At 37.0% G+C, this 23,239-nt stretch overlaps 1 long non-coding RNA gene across 1 annotated transcript in view; it reads left to right on the top strand.

Moving 5' to 3' along the window:
- Window positions 1–20,203, top strand: part of LOC129652813 (uncharacterized) — a 32,309-nt gene extending 12,106 nt beyond the window's left edge. Inside the window, exon 3 of the long non-coding RNA XR_008714754.1 lies at window positions 19,867–20,203. This is a non-coding gene — a long non-coding RNA (uncharacterized LOC129652813). The remainder of the gene's footprint in view (window positions 1–19,866) is intronic.
- The last annotated feature ends 3,036 nt before the right edge of the window (window positions 20,204–23,239 follow it).

The raw sequence follows: 23,239 nt of genomic DNA, 5'->3' as shown, positions 1-23,239 counted from the left end.
CAATCCTACAGGAAATCAACCCTAAACATTCATTGGAAGGACTGATGCTGAAGCTCCAATACTTTGGCCACCTGATGTGAAGAGCCAAGTCATTGGAAAAGGCCCTGATGCTAGGAAAGATTGAGAGCAAGAGAAGGGGCAACAGAACATAAAAGAGCTGAATGGCAACACTGACTAAATGGACATGAGTTTGAACAAACTCCAGGAGATAGCGAAGGACAGGGAAGCCCAGTGTGCTGCAGTCCATGGGATCAGAAAGAGTCAGACATGACTTAGTGGCTGAATAACAACAACAATTCTCATCAGATATCCCATCATTTCTGTCTGCTTTCACCAAACCAACATGAATATTATGCTGGTCTCCTGGAGATTAATGGTTATTTTAGATGCTGTCTAGGAGCTTTTGATTTTGCTACCTAATTGTTTGCCTATTTTAATGTGGTAATCAGAAAAACCTAAAACTGTTACTAGGACTGCTGCATTTTTCCAGAAATACCCTCCCTTAAATGTTTATTATTATTTTTTAAAATATTTATTTATTTGGCTGTCTTGTTTCTTAGATGTGTCATGTGAGATCTTTTACTTGAAGTATGTGGGATCTAGCTTCCTGACCAGGGATCAAATTGGGTCCCCAGCAAGAGTGTGGGGTTTTAGCTACTGGATCAACAAACCTCCCTACCTTAGCTCTTTAAACATGCCCTGTTGGTAGGATTGCAATCTGTTACAACCACTATGGAGAAGAGTGTGGAGATTCCTTAAAAATCTGGAAATAGAACTGCCATATGCAGGTCAGGAAGCAGTTAGAACTGGACATGGACCAACACACTGGTTCCAAATAGGAAAAGGAGTATGTCAAGGCTGTATATTGTCACCCTGCTTATTTAACTTATATACAGAGTACATCATGAGAAAGGTTGGGCTGGAGAAAGCACAGGCTAGAATCAAGATTGCTGGGAGAAATATCAATAACCTCAGATATGCAGATGACACCACCCTTATGGCAGAAAGTGAAGAACTATTGAGCCTCTTGATGAAGGTGAAAGAGGAGAGTGAAAAAGTTGGCTTAAAGCTCAACATTTAGAAAACGAAGATCATGGCATCTGGTCCCATCACTTCATGGCAAATAGATGGGAAAACAGTGGAAACAGTGGCTGACTATTTTGCTGGGCTCCAAAGTCACTGTAGATGGTGATTGCAGCCATGAAATTAAAAGACACTTACTCCTGGGAAGGAAAGTTATGACCAACGTAGACAGTATATTGAAAAACAGAGACATTACTTTGTCAACAAAGGTCCGTCTAGTCAATGCTATGGTTTTTCCAGTGGTCATGTATGGATGTGAGAGTTGGACTGTGAAGAAGGCTGAGTGCTGAAGAATTGATGCTTTTGAACTGTGGTGTTGGAGAAGACTCTTGAGAGTCCCTTGGACTGCAAGGAGATGCAACCAGTCCATCCTAAAGGAAATCAGTCCTGAATATTCATTGGAAGGACTGATGCTGAAGCTGAAACTCCAATACTTTGGCCACCTGATGGGAAGAGCTGACTCATTTGAAAAGACCCTGATGCTGGGAACGATTGCAGGCAGGAAGAGAAGGGGATGACAGAGGATGAGGTAGTTGGATGGCATCACCGACTCAATGGACATGGGTTTGGGTGAACTCTGGGAGTTGGTGATGGACAGGGAAGCCGAGTGTGCTGCGGTTCATGGGGTTGCAAAGAGTAGGACATGACTAACTGAACTGAACTGATGACACAGCAATCCCACTGCTGGGTGTACACACCAAGGAAACCAGAATTGAAAGAGACACATGCACCCCAGTGTTCACTGCAGTATTGTTTACAACAGCTAGGGCATGGAAGCAACCTAGATGTCCATAAGCAGATGAATGGATAAGAAAATTGTGGTATGTTTACACAATGGAATATTACTCAGCTATAATAAAAAAGAATGCATTTGAGTCAGTTCTAATGAGGTCGATGAAACTAGAGCCTATTATACAACATGAAGTAAGTCAGAAAGAGAAACACCAATACTGTATATTAATGCGTATATATGGAAAGATGGTAGTGATGACCCTATATGCATGACACCAAAAGAGACACATATGTAAAGAACGGACTTTTGAACTCTGTAGGAGAAGGTGAGGGAAGGATGATTTGAGAGGATAACACTGAAACATATATATTACCATGTATAAAATAGATTACCAGTGCAAGTTTGATGCATGAAGCAGTGCATTCAAAGTTGGTGCACTGGGACAATCCAGAGGGATAGGGTGGGGAGGGAACTGAGGGTTTCAGGATGAGAGGACACATGTGTACCTATGGCTGATTCATGTCAATGTTTGGCAAAACCCACCACAATATTGTAAAGTGATTATTCTCCAATTAAAATGAAGTAACTAATTTCAAAGTAAGTAAATAAACATGCATCTGGCCTGCCACCCCAGATCTCAAGTTACAAACAAATAACAAGAACAAAGAGAACTTTTAAAAGCTGGCTCACTGCAAGTTCATGCTCTGTAACTTGATAGAAGACCAGATGCTACCCTCTTATTCATCCTAAAGCATTCCCTGTGGGCCTCCAGGCTCAGCCTATCCTAATCCTGTCTTCAGAGAGTGAGACTTAGATGTTGGGGGAAATAGATTATAGACAGGAAGAGTTTGGGCTAGAAAGAGAAAAACCTTAACTTTCAGTTTTGTTCTGGCAACTTCGTTCTAACAAACAGGTTTATTTTTTTGGGGGGATGTGTGTTCTATAGCTGACATTATGTAACTAGATGTCTATTTGTATACATAAGTATTATTTAGTGTACAATATTAGTTTTTCAGAACTGTGTCTTTGCTAGATGCTGAGACCTAAGATCAAAACCCTGATATCTAGCCCTGTTTCTAAAATCTTGTTGTTATGTGAATTTCCTAATGCTCATCTTATATTCTGAAAATAACCTAATAGCACATTTCCCATTGATGTTTCAGTTATCAGTTGGAACAATCTGATTTCTCCTATGTAAACTTCCTTAATGTTCTGTTTCTTTTCTAGTGCTCTGGGACAAGGATCACATTTTTAATCCTCTTTCCTTACATTCAGTTTCCCCACATTACCTATATGTTCTCTGCATCGCGTATCCCCGAGTTATCTCTAAAGCAAGATTTTGGTGTAAGATTTCTATAGACTCTTTCTTTTCTTTTGTACCTCGTTCTACATATCTGTTGCCTCTACACTTCAGCCACAAAACTACACAAGGTACTGAGTTATAACCACAACCATTATAATTTTACAGGGAAAAAGTCCAAATTCCCAATTTATGTGACACTTCCTAAAAGTAATATCTATTTTTTTTTAATTTTTCTAGAAATGTTTATGGAGAAGGCAATGGCACCCCACTCCAGTACTCTTGCCTGGAAAATCCCATGGACGGAGGAGCCTGGTGGGCTGCATTCCATGGGGTCGCTAAGAGTTGTACATGACTGAGCGACTTCACTTTCACTTTTCACTTTCGTGCATTGGAGAAGGAAATGGCAACCTACTCCAGTGTTCTTGCCTGGAGAATCCCAGGAACGGGGGAGCCTGGTGGGCTGTCATCTCTGGGGTCGCACAGAGTCGGACATGACTGAAGGGACTTAGCAGTAGCAGAAATGCTGATATTATTTCAGTGCTCCTTGAATCTCTCTCCTTTGGCTTTATTTATCCATGGACCTCTACTTTACTCTTAATCTGTGGTTAATCTCTGCATTTTTTTTTTAAATTATGTATGACCATTTCTAAATGTGACCCCTTTTTGTTAGTTCTGCATTTTCAACATACATGCTTTGGAATACACCTAAGCCCTATGTGACTCATCATCACCTCATAACCAATATTTCATCTAAAATCCAATAACTGTTTTCTTACCAAGTCTTTAAGTATCTTCTCCCCTTTTAAAACATGTCTCTAAATTATGTCAGAAATGCTCAAAGTTTCACAATCATGAATCCATTGTCACCGTCCTACTTTCGGTAGGGATAACTAGTGTTTCTTTGCTGGAATTTAATTATTCAATTTCAAAAATAATATATAGATATTTAATAATGATGATAGTTATAACTGTGACAGACATCATATCCTGGCCCCTCCCACATCCAAGCCACCTCCTGCCCCCTGGACAGAACTTATGGACTTTAGGCAAATTGATTTCACAGTTATCTCTGAGGATGGTCCCTATAGAAATTAAAACAATCAGGGTATTAGTTTTTTTTTTTTTTTTTGTATTCATTAGAAGTTTTGTAATACAAGATATTCCTATCTAGAAGTAAAAGCTACAAAAGCAATTTAAATTATATAATTATTAATTAAATTACTATAAGCAAACACATATGCATATATCAACCTGTATAATATAAACATGTAAACATGTGTATATAAATACATAAGTACCTTTATCCTAATTTATAGCAATTTCATCAATATAAAGACTATATATATATAAACATTAAACCCCATTTAATTATGGAAGACACAGCAATTCTGTTACCTAATACTATTTGAAAAGTAGATAAAATTGTTAAAATTTGCAAAATGCATAAATATTCAAGATTTATCTTCCTATGACACTTTGTTTAATGAAGATATTATTTTTTATTTCACAGATACAGTCTTTTTTGTTTCCCAGTAGAAACTATAATATATTTTAATACAGTTTTACAGCTTAGGAAGGATTTCATGAGGTCCAAATGAATGATACAGTTTAGATCTATATACAATTCTTAAGGCACGTTAAGAAAGTCTCATACAAGTGAAATATTTAATTGTTTCGTCTACTGCACTGCCATGTATGTACTTTCCACGAGCATTGCACCCACAGAATCTTTCAGGCATATCCAGTTTGGTTTCACTCAGTTGATTTTACTAATGAGATAAACAAATCACTTTCTACATACAAAAGTGCCAGAAGTCGTGCTTTTCCTCCTGCTATGTCTGTGTTCCTATTGTGAAGATTGTTGAAACTAATATAACATATATTAATGTAATTTAAGAAAAGAAAAAAGGCTTCTTTGTGAAACTCAGTTCTGTAGAGACTAATAGTTTCTCTGTAAATACATTTTGATTACTCAGTAGTAACTTAAAGTGCTATAATCTTTCATTTTAACTAGAAGTAGCAGTTAACAAAATGCACCAAGTCAAAGATTAAAAATGCTTATTTAAGAATCAGAGGCAAAGTCTTATTAATTGTCACTTCTCTTTGGAGATCTATTATAAAGAATAGAATATATTTGTGAGTTCTCTAGAAGTGTAGAAATAATGTTGAGCAATTACAATTAGGAATATTGATTAAATTACCTCCTAAAAATTACTTGTTGCTCTCCATATGTAAGTGGCACATGTTCATATTGAGCTCAATTGAATAGGAGATTTAATTAGAATGAATATTTATTCCAGGCAACTGCATGGGATAATTTGGCCACAGTGATTACTGGAAGCAGGCACTTGGGAGAAAAATAAAGAAACAAATTATCTCCGTCTTTTGTATTTTCCCCATTTATATTGTGGCTTCATTCACTTCATCAACTGATAATCTCAATATGGTAGAAATCATACAGTACTTCCCCTGGAGAAGGGAAAAGCTTCCCACTCCAATATTCTGGCCTAAAATATTTCATGGACTGTATATTTCATGGGGTCACAAAGAGTAGGACAAGACTGAGTGACTTTCACTATGTAGTGCTTAGGCCCATATTTCCATGTTTTTATCATTAGGTCAGCAGTTTCCGTTTTGTATACATTTAAATTTTTAAAAAGAAATTAAATTAGAGATGTATATCTCTGTTCACCCTTTGCTTATTCAGATATATACACATTTATGCATAGAAACATGCATTCCCATGCATTTATTTCCTTCTCAAATTCAATTTTGAAAATGTCCCACATAGTCAAGTTCAATTATCCTCTATGCAATTTATATATTTTTATTTTTATTAGAGTATAGTTGCTCTAAAATGTTGGGTTTCTGCTACACAGAAAAGTGAATCAGCTATATGTTTACATATATCCTCTCTCTTTTGGATTTCTTTGCCACTTAGGTCACCGCAAAGTATTGAGTAGAGTTCCCACTAAACGCTAGGTTCTCATTATCTATTTTATATTTAGTGTCAGTTGTATATATATATTGTCAATCCCAAGCTCTTAATTCATTCCTTCTTTCCCTCTTTGTATCAGTTCACTTATTCTCTACATCTGTGGCTCTATTTTTGATTTGCATATAATATGATCCAGACTATTTTTCTATATTCCATATATATATGCATTAATATATGATATTTTTCTCTTTCTGACTTAGTTCACTCTGTATGATAATCTCTAGGTAGATCCATGTCTCTGTAAATGACACAATTTTGTTCATATATTTTTTGGCTGAGTAATATTCCATTGTATACATTTACCACATCTTTATTTGTTGATGGATATTTAGGTTTTTTTCATGTCTTGGCCTCTGTGAGAGTGCTGGAATGCACACTGGGATGCATGTAACTTTTTGAACTATGTTTTTTTCTGGGTATATGCCCAGGAGTGGGATTGCTGGTAATTCTATTTTTAGTTTTTTTTTTTTTTTTTTTTTTAAGAAAGGAAACTCCATATTGTTCTGTATCAATTTACATTGATACAGAATGTGTCAATTCTGTATCAATTTACATTCCCACCAACAGTGTAGGAGGATTCCCTCCCTATTCTACACACACTCTCCAGCATTTATTCTTTGTAGATTTTTCTGATGATGGCCATTCTGACAGGTATGAGGTGATACCTCATTGTAGTTTTGATTTGCATTTCTCTAATAATTAGTGATGTTGAGTATATTTTCATGTGTTTATTGGTCATCTGTATGTATTCTTTGGAGAAATGTCTATTTACAACTTCTGCCCGTCCCCTTTTATTTTTTTTGATACTGAGCTGCATGAGCTGTTTGTCTATTTTGTGTATATTTTGGAGGTTAATTCTTTGTTAGTGGTTTCATTTGCAGACATTTTCTCCCATTCTTAAGATTTTCTTTTCATCTTAGCTATGGTTTTCTTGTGGGCTTCCCAGGTGACATTAGTGGTAAAGAATCTACCTGCCAGTGCAGGAGATGTAAAAGACTCAGTTTCGGTCCCTGGATTGGAAAGACCCCCTCGAGTAGGAAATGGCACCCCACTCAAGTATTCATGCCTGGAGAATTCCATGGGCAGAGGAGCCTGGTGGGCTGTAGTCCATGAGGCTGTAAAGAGTTGGACACAAATGAACACATATGGTTCCCTTTGATGTGTAAAAGTTTTAAGTTTAGTTAGGTCCCATTTTTTTATTTTTGTTTTTATTTTCATGACTCTAGGAGTTGAGTCAAAAAAGATCTTGCTGCTCCTATGCAATTTAAAATCATATCCAGGACAGGATATCTAACTATGATATTGGTATTTTGTGTGGTATTCATTCCTATCAAACAGATCTGATAATACTTCTCAGTATAGAGCATGAAACAAATGTATTTTTACCTGATTAGACTTCTCAGTATAGAATATGAAACAAATGATATAATTTAACCTTTTATACTATAGTCAAAGCATTGTGAATAAAATATAAAATAATCACTGAAAGGTTGTTTTAATTAAAATGGAAAATGTAGTTGTCAAGATAATTCTTACATCTGAGCTGGGTATTATCATTATTATTATTATTTTTGCATTTTTGTATTTCATTATTCAATGTTATTTAGCCTGAGAAACAAGTCTCTTTATTCTGTATCAAGCTGATTTCGGTACCTTCTGGCTGGTTTGGTCAATGTGAGCACTGGGTGTCTGAGGGAATAAGAGGAGTGAATTTGGTTACTAATAAGGGACATTGATGGGGTGGGTACTATTAATAGACTCTTGTGTATGATTTGTCGTGGAGTCCATATATCATAGGGTGGTATATTAAAGTGCTATGTCACATACATAAACAGAAAAATATTCTAGATCTGTTGGGGTGAATTGATTCAGTTGATTACACAGGCATTTCATATTTTCTTATTCCATTGCCAAATTGAAGTCAATTTGTACCTGCATCCTCTTGACTGAGGGGCTAGAAAATTTCTTTGAAGGACTCTGTAATGTAACCACAATGAATCTTTTCAAGTGTCATACAGTAGGACCTGTAGTGATTTATACAGTGACTAGTTATTAAGACAAGGGAAATATTTTGAATTTCCACTCAGTTAAAAAGTATCTTTGATGCCAGTTCCTGAAAACTGTAACACCAGTCACACGTAAAGTTTCATGATTTATGGAGTGTTGTTCTGAGCCCGCTTCTCAGATGGTCCAGTGGGGACCATGACCCATACTACTACTAAGAGTGTTTCTTTAGTTCCAACCTGTACAATCAAAAATGGTCTAATTTAAAAACTGGAAAATTTCCAACAATGATCCCTGATCCATAGAGTGATATTATGAAAGGAAGAACCAAATAGTAAGTCCTTGGAAGTGCCTCTCATCTCTGTTGCTGTTGTTCAGCCCCTAAGTCAAGTCTGACTTTTTGCGACCCCATGCCCTGCAGCACGCCAGGCTTTCCTGTCCTTCACTATCTCCCCGAGTTTACTCAAATTAATATTCATTGAAATCTTTTCATCTATATCCCCTTATATTCAAAAGGGTGGAAGTGAGGGAAGCACTATAGTATCCCTGAGAGATTTCTGAGGGGAGTTCAGAAATTAATGCAAAAATCAATGATTTTAAAAATGCAGGATTAACAAGTTTTACTTCATATCTCTTCACCTTTTGCCTGTGCAAAAGTCAAACAGGTTGTGGAAAATGACTGTGTATTATTATATCGTAAATCTGGAATTGACTCTAATTCCAACCATAGTTCCATATGGGGTATATTTGCAGTAGCAAATCACAACAAACCCAGACATCTGGTATGTACTTCTTAAGCTAGTAAGTGCATTCTTTTCCATTTATATCACCAAAAGTAATCAGAAGCAATATATATTCAAGTGGCAAAGAACATTTTTATATATCAATTTTCTTGTACTGTTACCTTGCTTGTTTCATATTCTACATAATAGTACCTCTGACCAACAAACTCATTTTTATGACAAAGTATAATCATACAGAATTTATAAAGATTAATATGTGCCTGTCAACAAGAAGTAACTGACTTGGTGGAATAATGGAATAGCATGCCAGGTGAGATGCAATGTGTTTGAGATTAGAGTTATTTCCTATAGGATGTGAATATATTTTCCCTTAACCATTGACTGATATGACTGGAATCTTCTCCATGACTTTCTTAGAGAGCAATGGAGAGGCAGGTAGTGTCTACTTTCATGACCATGCCCAGTGATTCCTTTAAGGACATTATGTTTTCCATTAGAATGAACTTAGAATCAATAGGTTTTGATGGCCTAGAATCAAAACAGGGGATGATTATACCAGAGAACACAGTGAAGACTGCAATAATTTAGAAGCTAACACTGCACAAAGTTATTCTGAATTCTTCACTCACCTTGCCCAGTGGTCAGAAGAGTTGACTCATCAATCGGTTGCTTGATTCCACTTATAAAGAGTAATTTGAATTGATGCCTCATAGAATAATAAGTTCTATCTCTGAAATTTCTAGGGACTTCCCATCAGCACTTCTTAACGTTCCCTTGCTCAGTAATACTGGTCCATGTAATATATGGTAGCCCATTAAGAATAAGACCACTGTGATCTTGGACCCAGGAATGAAAATTTGGGTTAGATTAACTGAGGTCTGTAGTAAAATAAGATGACTTTAAATTATTTTTCACTTATGCCTTTGACTAGAAATTGCCTTTCCCTTGAATCAGTTGGAGAAATTAACAACTTTGATCAATAGACTCTGGGTGAAATATAGCACCAGTCTGAACTTAGATTTTGAGAGCCTGGCATGTTCCACCTCCTGTCTCTTAGAACACTTACTCTGGAGGAATCCAGCTCAGATATAAGAAGTCTGGCCACCCTGAGAGTGCCAAAAATGTAAACAGTCCAAACTAAGACCATGCTTCCAACCATCCTCATAGTTATGAATTAAATTGAGTCCTTCCTCCAAAAGATAGGTTGAAATTCTAACTCTAAGCATCTCAGAATGCAAGCTTATGTGAAAATAGGATCAGTGTAGTAGGTAGCTAAGAGTCGGATACGACTGAGCATCTTCACTTTCACTTTTCACTTTCATGCATTGGAGAAGGAAATGGCAACCCACTCCAGTGTTCTTGCCTGGAGAATCCCAGGGACGGGGGAGCCTGGTGGGCTGCCCTCTATGGGGTCACACAGAGTCGGACACGACTGAAGTGACTTAGCAGTAGCAGCAGATGTAAATAGTTAAGATCTTACTGGAGTAGGTAGGCCCTTATTCCAATATGACTGCTATCCTTATAAAAAAAAAAAAAAAAGAAGAAGACAATGTGATATGAACAAACAGGAGGAAACATCCATGCATCCATGTGACAAAGGAGGCAGAGATTGGAATAATGTATAGGCACACCAAGAAGGCCAATGATTGACAGCAAGCACCAGAACCTATAAGAGGCAAAGAAGGATTCTCCTTTACATGTTTCAAAGAAAGTATGGCCCTGTCAACACCTTGACTTCAGACTCCTAGCCTTCTTAAAATATATTTCTGTTATTTTAAGCTTCCCTGTTTGTAGTCCTTTGTTAAACTGAGCTAGGAAACTAATATAGCCACCAAAGCATCAGATAAATGGGAAAAAAACAACAAAAATCAGCTTGAACACTTCAGTCTAGCCCACCCATCATAGGTCAGGAGTTCATGCATAAGGATCAGGTGTTATGACTCCCTAACCTTGCTCCTGGGGTATTGTATCTCCCTTGTTGAAATATTTTACCTTGTGCAGAAAGACCCTCCAGTCAACTCTTCTTAATTCACCATTCTCATTGTGCCATCACTTTTTTGCAGTTATATTTTATTTTTCAATTCTTTGAAAATATTTATTTAATAATTTATTGAAGTAGAATTTTTTTACAATGTGTTCGTTTTCAGGTATAGAGAAAAGTGATTCATTATTATGTATATATAAATTGTAAATTGTAAATATATGCATATGTATTCTTTTTCAGATTCTTTTTTTCTTATTGATTATCACAAAATGTTGAGTATAGTTCCTTCTGTTGTATGGTAGGTCCTTGTTAGCTATTTTATCTATAGTAGTGTGTATTTGTTAATCCCAAACTCCTAATTTATCCCTCCACATCCCTTCTTGTACCCATGCATTCGTTTTCTATGTTTGTGAGTGAGTCCATTTATGTTTTGTAAGTACACTCATTTGCATGATATTTTAGATTCCATATATGTGATATCATATATTTGTCTTTCTCTTTCTGACTTACTTTACCTAGTATAATCTCTAGGTTCATCCATGTTGCTGCAAATGACATTATTTTGTTCTTTTCTATGACTAATATTCCATTATATATATGTACCACATCTTTATCCATTCATCTGTAGATGACATCTAGGTGGCTTCTATGTCTTGGCTATTGTAAATGGTGCTGCTACAAAACACTGGGGTGCATGTATCTTTCTGAATTACAGTTTTCTCTTCCTGTGATCTTGAATCATTTGCCATACCTCCTGAAATCAAACTGAGATAAAAAAAAGGGCCAAATACAATAACTTCAGACTAAAGTAAAGTTAGGGAGGGAACATCTTGGTGAAGCATTGCATAAATATGTTAATGGAGAGAACAGAGTGGGAGAATCTGCAGCCATCAGTCCTCAACTATATCAGCTATATCAGATCAAGTTAGAACTTGTGAACAAGTTAGAACAAGTGAAATGAAAGGCATAGACAACATAATCCCCCAACACATTTGTATATTTTTGAGCATAAATGTAAAAGTATAACTAATACAGAAAAGAAATGACAAAAATGATTTATCATAAAAGAATATTTCCATATGTTAATATTTGGGGAAAATGTGCTAGAACATAGACATGTCCAAAAGTTTCCCAAATGTCTCCTAATTTATGATATTGTTATGTTTACAAATCACTTTTCAAAATAAAATATCAGAAGATCTTCATCACAGAAAGTAATCATCTTGGGAGAAAGTTAATGGCTCATTGTGGAGACAGGTAGGCCACAGTAAAGCTTAGTACAATTTGATATTCAGAGGCCTTGTAGAACAAGAATAAATTCCTGCCTCTTACCCTAAACCAAATATTATGGCATCCACTCCCATCACTTTATGGCAAATAGGGGGCAAACTGGAAAATTCTAAAAGAAATATGAATACCAGACAACTTTACCTGCCTCCTGAGAAATCTGTATGCAGGTCAAGAAGCAACAGTTAGGATTGGACATGAAACAATGGACTGATTCTAAACTGGGCAAAGAGAGCACCAAGGCTTTATACTGTCACCTTGCTTATTGAACTTCTATGCAGAGGACATCATGTGAAATTCAAGGCTGGGTGAAGCACAAGCTGAAATCAAAGTTTCTAGGAGAAATATCAACAACTTAAGATATGCAGACACCAACCTCAGGCACCACTCTTATGGTAGAACATGAAGAGGAACTGAAGAGCTTCTAGATGAATGTGAAAGAGGAGAGTGAAAAAGCTGACTTAAAACTCAGTATTCAAAAAACAGATTATGGCATTCAGTCTCATAATTTCATGGCAAATAGATGGAAAAACAATGGAAACAGTGACAGATTATTTTCTTGGGCTCCAAAATCACTGCAGTGACAGCAGCCACAAAATTAAAAGACTTGCTCCTTGGAAGAAAAACTATGACAAACCTAGACAACATATTAAAAAGCAGAGATATCACTTTGCCAACAAAGGTCCTTCTATTCAAAGCTATGGTTTTTCCAGTAGTCATGTGTGGATCTGAGAGTTAGACCATAAAGAAGGCTGAACACCAAAGAACTGATGGTTTCAAATTGTGTTGCTGGAGAAGACTCTTGAGAGTCTTTTGGACAGCAAGGAGATCAGACCAGTCAATCTTAAAGAAATCAACCCTGAATATCCATTGGAAAGACTGATGATTAAGCTGAAGTTCCTGTACTTTGGCCACCTGATGCAAATAACTGACTCTTTAGAAAAGACCCTGATGCTGGGAAAGATTGAGAGCAGGAGGAGAAGGCAATGGCAGAGGATGAGATGGTTGCATGGCATCACCAACTCAATGGAAATGAGTTTGAGCAAACACTGGGAAATAGTGAAGGATAAGGAAGCCTGGTGTGTTGCAGTCCTTGGGGTCACAAAGAGTTGGACTTGACTGAGTAACTGAAAAACAATTGTGTGAGAAAAGAGCCAAAAAAGACAGCTATGAACCAGGAAGAAGTCCCTTACCAGAACATGACCATGTCACCTTGAACTTCAATTTTTAGCCTCTAAAACTATGATAAATAAGAACTGTTATTTAACACGTTGTTGGTGGTATTTTGTTGTAGCAACCTGAACAGACTAAGAACACATACTTGGAGTTTGAACACAAAACAGATTGCCAAAGACCCTAATGGAAGCTCTAGAAGATTTTAAAAATATGAAAAGAAATTTCATATTATAGAGCAAAATATCTTAAAATCCAACATACAACTTTATTTTGAAGGAATATTGGCATTACTCTTTCCTCACAACTTTGAAAAACAATTAAGATAAATGAAATATGACCTGAATCAAGAAACAGCCACAATGAATTTCAGAATCCCAAGAATAAGTAGAAATTTTTAAAGATTCCAAGGAGATGGATAGAGAAAAACATTACCATCAAACACACACACAAAAATCACATAAATTATGTCATAATAAAGTAGATTTTAATTGGCCACAGAGTTCTCATAACTCCTGTTTATTATAAAACAATGGGAAATTATTTTAAAACACTTAATAAAAATAATTTGGAATCTAAAACTTAAAATATGTAAATATTATTGATGGAAAATTCAAGAATATTTTTAGCAATATTTTCAGCAATATTTATGCAGATAATTTTCTTGTATTGACTTTTCATATTAAATTACTATATATTATTATTCACTTAATGACAGTGTGGTGGCAAGATTTAGCATGCAGTAAAAGTAAGCATAACACAGAAAAGTAGTAAAAAAAAAAATAATCCAAGTTGAAGATTTGTGCAGTAGAATTAATACAAACATGTCTGTAGGACTGTTTTCTTAAGAACAATCAAAGTTCTAAGATAAGAGGTGAAAGGAAAAAACAGTCAGGAGACTCAGGGTCACATGCAGTTATGTGAAATCAACTTATTTTCTTTTAATTTGATGAAGGAGAAAAGTAGCCAGAAATTTCTGGAAAAGGCAGTATACAGTCAAATCAATAGTCTAAATATGCAGCTGCATAAAATGTAGCATAATTTTAAGCAGCCAGCAAATTTGGAAAACTCAGCAGTGGCCACAGGACTGGAAAAGATCAGTTTTCATTCCAATCCCAAAGAAAGGCAATGCCAAAGAATGCTCAAACTACCTCACAATTGCACTCATCTCACACGCTAGTAAAGTAATGCTCAAAATTCTCCAAGCCAGCCTTCAGAAATACATCAACCATGAAATTCCAGATGTTCAAGCTGGTTTTAGAAAAGGCAGAGGAACCAGAGATCAAATTGCCAACATCTGCTGGATCATGGAAAAAGCAAGAGAGTTTCAGAAAAACATCTATTTCTGCTTTATTGACTATGCCAAAGCCTTTGACTGTGTGGGTCACAATAAACTGTGGGAAATTCTGAAAGAAATGGGAATACCAGACCTCCTGACCTGCTTCTTGAGAAACACTCTTGAGAAACCTATATGCAGGTCAGGAAACAACAATTAGAACTGGACATGGAACAACAGACTGGTTCTAAATAGGAAAAGGAGTATGTCAAGACTGTATACTTTCACCCTGCTTATTTAACTTATATGCAGAGTACATCATGAGAAATGCTGGGCTGGAAGAAGCACAAGCTGGAATCAAGATTGCCAGGAGATATATCAATAACCTTAGATATGCAGATGACACCACCCTTATGGCAGAAAGTGAAGAGGAACTCAAAAGCCTCTTGATGAAAGTGAAAGTGGAGAGTGAAAAAGTTGGCTTAAAGCTCAACATTCAGAAAACGAAGATCATGGCATCTGGTCCCATCACTTCATGGCAAATAGATGGGGAAACAGTGGAAACAGTGTTAGACTTTATTTTTCTGGGCTCCAAAATCACTGCAGATGGTGACTGCAGCCATGAAATTAAAAGACGCTTACTCCTTGGAAGGAAAGTTATGACCAACCTAGATAGCATGTTCAAAAGCAGAGACATTACTTTGCCAACAAAGGTCTGTCTAGTCAAGGCTATGGTTTTTCTTGTGGTCATGTATGGATGTGAAAGTTGGACTGTGAAGAAAGCTGAGCACCGAAGAATTGATGTTTTTAAACTGTGGTGTTGGAGAATACTCTTGCGAGTCCCTTGGACTGCAAGGGGATTCAACCAGTCCATTCTGAAGGAGATCAGCCCTGGGAAGGAATGATGCTAAAGCTGAAACTCCAGTACTTTGGCCACCTCATGCGAAGAGTTGACTCATTGGAAAAGACTCTGATGCTGGGAGGGATTGGAGGCAGGAGGAAAAGGGGACGACAGAGGATGAGATGGCTGGATGGCATCACCGACTCGATGGACGTGAGTCTGAGTGAACTCCAGGAGATGGTGATGGACAGGGAGGCCTGGCGTGCTGTTATTCATGGGGTCGCAAAGAGTCAGACATGACTGAGCGACTGAACTGAACTGAAGGAAATATGTAAAACATTAATGTCAATGCTAGAAGCACTGGATAATTTCCTGTGTTTTGCACCAAAACTGGCCTCCTAATGTGAAGAGCCAACTCATTGGAAAAGACCGTGATGATGAGACAGATTAAGGGCAGAAGGAGAAGTGGGAGACAGAGAATGACATAGTTGGATATCATCACTAACTCAATGAACATCAGTTTGAGATATCCAAAAGATAATGAAGGACTCGGAAGCCTAGCACACTGAGGTCTATTGGGTTGCAAGTGAATGACTTAGAGACTGAACAACTACAACAGAAGTTTAAAAAATAAATAAAAATGAAAACAAATATGGCCCTGCAATCAACAATATGTAACCATAATGACATATATTCTCTTTTTGATGTTCAGATTTTAAGATCTACCTATAGACAAAGCAAATAAGACTTAGTTATAAATTCTAAGGAAATTGTGATACTGAGAATTTCCACACTTCAGCAGTGGGAAATAAGACTAGGCTTCTACACCATCAGGTCTTCCCTGGTAGCACAGCTGGGAAAGAATCTATCTGCAATGCAGGAGACCCCGGTTCATTCCGGGGTTGGGAAATCCTCTGGAGAAGGAATAGGCTACCCACTCCAGTATTCTTGGGCTTCCCCTGTGGCTCGGCTGGTAAAGAATCCACCTGCAATGTAGGAGACCTGGGTTCAATCCTGGGTTGGGAAGATCTGCTGAAGAAGGAAATGGCTACCCACTCCAGTATTCTGGCCTGGAGAATTCCGTGGACTGTATAGTCCATGGGGTTGCAAAGAGTCAGACACAACTGAGTGATTTTTACTTCACTTCACTTCTATACCATCATCTGTGGAAATGAAGCAGGGTTCCAGGGCCAGGGATCTTTGCCCATTTTTGGTGAACCAGCTTCCATCTCCTCCCAATATTTATCACCTCACTGAAAGTATGTGGCATCTTACATCATGCTTTTTACCTCTACTTGTGCTCATCTCCACCAGAATCTAAGACTTTTCAGTAGTCTGTTATTACAAAAACTTACCAACCTAAAGAGGCCACTTTATATAAAGTGAAAAGAAAATGTTAGTTACTAAGTTGTGTCCAACTTTTTAACGGTCACATGGACTGTACCCTGCCAGGCTCCTCTATCCATGGAATTCTCCAGACAAGAATATTGAAGTGTGTAGCCATTTGCTTCTCCAGGGGATCTTCCTGACTCAGGGATGGAACCTGGGTCTCCTGCATTGCAGAGAGATTCTTTCCCATCTGAGCCTCCAGGACCACTCAATATACTCTTCCCCAATCCCTATACTTCTTTTCTTTAATTAATTAGTTTATTTATTTTAATTGGACACTAATTGCTTTACAACACTGTGGTGGTTTTTGCCATACACTGACATGAATCAGCCACAGGCTTTTAGGACTCACTGTCTGTCATCTCTTTTACATGATCTTTTACATAATCCACGTCTTCTCTGATCTGCTACATTCTTGGCATCAAAACTGACTCCTTCTTGAAGCTACTTAAAGGACACTGCTTAAATATTGAATAAAAATAAGCCCCCTAGTAACAGCTTTCCTAATTTTTGGTCTCAATCAATGACCTTGTTTATGACTCCATTAAGGAAATAAATTGATAGGAAATCCCACTGATGATTGTGTTCCCACCCACCATAACTGCCAATGCACCTGCATTTGTGCCCACATAATCTGCATTCCCTTTTGTGAATAAAAACGAAATGTTCACACTACAGTTTGAAATCAATTCTTCACTATTTCCTTTCCAAGGACATTGCTCCAACAGTTCCCCCCACCAGTGTTATATCATCTGTTATTTACTTCTCTACCAAATGTATTCTCTTATACACACAAGAAGTATTGGCCATCATAAAACAACTAAGCTTTAAAACAGAAGAAAACTCTATTGACTCTTTCTATTTAAAAAAATTGGTAATAATAATCCTTGACGTGTCCATATCCAGTTTATAATTACTGTGTTCATGTATTTTCTTTAACATATTCTAGTCAGTTTTTCAACTCCACCATAAAAATGCAGCAGCTCTTTTCAGAGTCATTACTCCCCCAAAGCCTCATCTTACTGGGCATAAAAAATTTGGCAAATTTTATCACCTCTGCCTTCTAGAAGTATTTTCTTATCACTTTATTTAGACATATTGTGAACTCCTTATCACTTATCAGTCTTTTAAAATGTTACTTCTTATTTATCTCATTTGTACATTTTCTCTAATATTGGAATTTCTCATTTCTGTATACTCTTTTAAAGCTAGGTAAACTCATCTACTTTTTTGACATCAAATCATAATACTATGTTTTGAAAATCCCCAAATGTATAAATGTCTCTATTATGAAATCTTGTCTTGTATATTCAGTGGCCCCTCAAAATTCTACCTCAGATTTCTAATACCCAAATAATTTTTTTTTTTTAAATTTTACATCTGTCCCCTTCCTAAATTGTAATCTTGCTTTCACTGCAGTCTTCCATATCTTGTTAAGTAAGTCCACTCTGATTTTTCAGGCCAATAATCTTATATTATTTTTGAATTATTTCTGTCCTCACACCCTGTTTAACTCATCAGTAAATCTTGTTAGGTATAACATCTATCCAGATCCTGATTACATCTCACCTACTTTCCAGCTAGGATTTTGGTCCAGTACACCATCTTTTACCAGTATGGGAGTGTTTCAATAGTTCTTAATTGATCATCTTCTGTTCTTGACCCCCTACAGCACATTTTCACACAAGCAGTAACCCTCTGAGAACGTAGTTTAGATTTCATCATTTCTCTACACAAAATCCTACTTTGATTTTACAGTTCAGAAAGTATAAAAGCCTATGTACTACAATGGTCTGCAGTGTACTGCTTTGATGGAACATTTTGATGCTTTATCATCCTCATGCTATCTCCTGTGCTCCATCAACACTGAGTTATTAGATCTTTGCTAATACACTAAGCATGCTCTTATTTTTATACCTTCCTCTACAATTTTCCCTGCATTCAACATTCTTTCTCCAGACACCCAAGTGCTTCATTGCCCTTCTTCTTTGTATTAATTAGGTCTCTGCTCAACTATGACCTTACCAGTGTCTTTTACATATCTGGTAACAAAATATGGCATGAGAAAGAAGGAAACTATAAAGATGTTGAGAAAATGGAGCATATGTATTCTTGGACCTGAGTGTCCACGCCACATTGAAGCTGGTGACAAATGGAGCATATCTTTCCTGTGGTCTGATTCCACAGTGAGAACCTGAAAGGACAAAATTATGTCAAGAGTCTGTAACCCAAGACCAAGGCTGAGGGAGTCTGAGCCACCTTAGAACATGTGTCAATCATTGATGCAGATGCTTTTGATTTCTAAATGATGGTCATGTGGCACTACAGGAGGCTAGGATCTCTCTGTAATAGTCACTCTCACAGGCTTCAACTGGGGCTGTAGAATTTAACTAGTTATCTAATAAGGGCAAGGTGAACTAGCCACCTATCCTAAAACCATTTTAGGACATCATTTACAATTTCCCATAAAAATCCACATGTTACAATCAGGAAAATTCTGAAATTCAACCAATATGTAGTCGTATCAGACTACAAACAACATGATTTCATATCATGAAGCTCTTCTGGCTTGTGGCAGCATTTTGTTTTTGGTTTTTTTTTTTTGTTTTGTTTTGTTTTTTTTTTTTTTTTTTTAGAGAAAAGTTACTTTAATCAGGGAGAACTTAGCCCAGGGGCGAGGGAATGGGAAAGAAATGTTGGTGATCACATTGATTTGTCTGCAAAGTCATTGCCCAGATCTGGTATTTCTTTTTTTTTTTTTTTTCTGAATAAATGTCAGTTACACTTTATTATTTTGATGGTGGTGTTGTTGAGATCATATTTAGATTATATTAGATGATCATTCTGGTAGGTTTTATTTGAAATGCATTTTGATGTTATGATGTGTGAAGTAGAAACATGTTTGTCAAAATCTCTAACAAAACTCAGAAAGCTGTGCCTGAGAGCAATGCAAAATAATATATATGGTATTTTACATTTGGTATAATTCATATATGATGTGGGGTATCTCCCCCAACAAAGGTCTGTCTAGTCAAGGCTATGGTTTTTCCAGTGGTCATGTATGGATGTGACAGTTGGACTGTGAAGACAGCTGAGCACCGAAGAATTGATGCTTTTGAACTGTGGTGCTGGAGAAGACTTTTGAGAGTCCCTTGGACTACAAGAAGATCCAACCAGTCCATCCTAAAAGAGACCAGTCCTGGGTGTTCATTGGAAGGACTGATGCTGAGGCTGAAACTCCAATACTTTGGCCACCTCATGTGAAGAGTTGACTCATTGGAAAAGACCCTGATGCTGGGAGGGATTGGGGGCAGGAGGAGAAGGGGATGACAGAGGATGAGATGGCTGGCTGGCATCACCAACTCAATGACATGAGTTTGAATAAACTCCGCAAGTTGGTGATGGACAGGGAGGCCTGGCGTGCTGTGATTCATGGTGTCACAAAGAGTAGGACATGACTGAGCAACTGAACTGAACTGATACATGATGTGTGTGTCTGTACGTGCATGCTCTGTCATGTCTGACTCTTTGCAGCCCCATGGACTACATACCGCTAGGCTTCTCTGTCCATGGGACTTCCCAGGCAGGAATATTGGAGTGGGTTACCATTTCCTTCTCCAGGGTATCTTTCTGACCCAGGGATCAAACTCATATCTTTTGTGTCTCCTTCATTGGCAGGTGGATTATTTACCACTAAGCCACCTGGGAAGCCCAGTATATGGTAGTATATTTCTAAGAACCATTTTTTTTTTCAATCTGACCCTCTTTTTCCAGCATCTTCCTTCCAATAATATTGGCCCCAATGTTTCTTTATAAACAAGAAAAAAATAGTTATTTTTCATGAGTACTATAAAAAGTAAGTGAAATTTGCTCAGTCATGTCCAACTCTTTGCAACCCCATGAACTGTACCCTACTAGGCTCCTCTGTCTATGGAATGCTCCAGGTAAGAACACTGGAGTGGTTAGCGTTCCCTTCTCCAGGTAATCTTCCTAACCCAGGGATAGAGTCCAGGTCTCCTGCATTGCAGTTGGATTCCTTACCAGCTGAGCCACCAGGGAACCCCATAGTGAGTAAAGGATTCATCCAACTACATAACTTTCATCAAAGTCAATGTATTTTTGTTAGGCTAAAAAATCTCAGTTTCACTATTTAGCTTATCCCTCAGAACACACAAAGTTATTCATAAAATAGAAAAAAAAATAATACTGAGTCACACAGTGCTTGCTTACATATCATTAATTAGAGTGAGAAAATATGGATGTATATTATTTTAAAAATTCAAACTATTTTAGAAATGATATTTTTAGTTAAATGGAAAGCTTTTTTTTTTTTTTTTTTTTTTTTTTTCCAGTGAGAATAGACATTCCTGTCCTTACAGAATTTCACCAAGATCTTAGAAGTATCTAGCTAGGATCTGAGCATAGAAGTGGTAGATGATTCTTTGTGTTTTTATAGTGTTTTATAGAATATATAAATTCTTAATCCACGACCTTCAGGATCCTCTTGATTAAGAAGTGTAGGCTGATGGAGATGTCTGTTAGACAATCTTATATGCTATTAATTTAATTTTTAAAAAATAGATGTTCTATAAATGAGGGGAGAGGTAATTATTCCCTATCCATACAAGTTATGTTGTGGTCAATATCTTTGCAAGATCAGTTTGTTACTTGTGATAATATAGTGGATTTTTATCTGGAGGAGGACATGGTAACCCACTCTAGTATTCTTGCTTGGAGAATCCCTATGGACAGAGTAGCCTGGCAGGGTACAGTATACAGGGTTGCAAAGATTCTGACAAGACTGAGGGACTTAAGCACAACAGGGCACAGTGGAATTTTTATGGTAATATAACATGTGATTTGATTTTCATAAAACTTAATCATTGGCTACTAACCTTTCTCTGGTTAACTCAGAGTACTTTGTTAACCAGAGTTTATTATTGTGTCAATCTGTCTATAGCTTTCACTCTAACTTTACAATTATCCTTTCCTTGGGGAGAAGATTTTGGTTGAACTAGAAAAATTAGCTTTGCACATTCAGGAAGTTATTATCCTTTTAGGTTTTTTGTGGTGAGTTTGATTTTGTTTGGGCTTGTTTTGTTGTTGCAACCTCTGTTTGAAAGGAATAGCTAACCCCACCCCATCCCACCCACCCTTACCAATCTATTGTTCTGTTGGAATGTAGAGTGGGATTTCTCTTTATCCCAGATGGAAGCAGAGAGGCTGTGTCATACAGGTGAGAAGGGATCAGCCTGTCAGTACTAATGTGCTTGTGGCTTTGCCTGTACTCTGCCACTAACAGCTGGGTCATAATTCCATTTTCACTAAACTATTAGCATGAATATAACTTTAAACAATATTTCTACAACCATCAAGAATACCACAATACTGTCTTTCACATCATAGTCTTTGTCAATCATAAAGCCTCCTGGAGAGACTGTCAATAGAGTTTTGTGCTCCATTTATCATCCTGACCCAGCAAAGACCAACTGGCCCCAACTGTCTCAGTCAGATTTGTTTCTTATTGATTAATCTATTTATAACTGTAATATCATCAATTTTTCAAATTAATATACAGCTCCAAAATGGCATGTTTGGGCTTTTCAATAATTACTTAAATCCTTTCTGCTGACCTTTGTCTTTGGAATGGTGAACATTTTGCTGAAGTAGGTTCTTTCTCAGCTGAGCCACCGAAGATTCAGTGGGGCTCCTTTTTTTTTTTTTTTTTCCATAAAATTTAAACTCCTAATAGCATTCAAAGCCATGTATTATTCTCCTGCCCATTTCTCCAATCTTATCTCATTCTGGTTTCTTCTTTCTTTTAATATAAATTTATTTTAATTGGAGGCTAATTACTTTACAATATTATATTGGTTTTGCCATACATCAACATGAATCCGCCACGGATGTACACATGTTCCCCATCCTGAAACTCCCTCCCACCTCCCTCCCTGTACTATCCCTCTGGTCATCCCAGTGCACCAGCCCCAAGCATCCTGTATCATGCATCGAACCTGGACTGGTGATTTGTTTCATATATGCTATTATACATGTTTCAATGCCATTCTCCCAAATCATCCCACCCTCTCCCTCAGTGGATGAAACTGGAGCCTATTATACAGAGTGAAGTAAGCCAGAAAGAAAAACACCAATACAGAATACTAACGCATATATATGGAATTTAGAAAGATGGTAACAATAACCCTGTATGTGAGACAGCAAAAGAGACACAGATGTATAGAACAGTCTTTTGGGGCTCCTTTTGGAAGGGAGTATATCTTCTGATAGATTTTGATTCAGTCAAACTGCACTGACTCTTATTTCAACTCTTTGTACCTTAGTGGCTCCCCAAACTATTTGATGCATGTGTGTTTCATGTGTGTGATCCATTTTTTTTTCTAGATATCTAAGAACTTTAAAGATTT

The sequence above is a fragment of the Bubalus kerabau genome, chromosome 5 (genome assembly GCF_029407905.1).
Source record: "Bubalus kerabau isolate K-KA32 ecotype Philippines breed swamp buffalo chromosome 5, PCC_UOA_SB_1v2, whole genome shotgun sequence".
In the NCBI taxonomy this organism is placed as follows: domain Eukaryota; kingdom Metazoa; phylum Chordata; class Mammalia; order Artiodactyla; family Bovidae; genus Bubalus; species Bubalus kerabau.
This window is presented reverse-complemented; position numbering and strand designations above follow the sequence as displayed.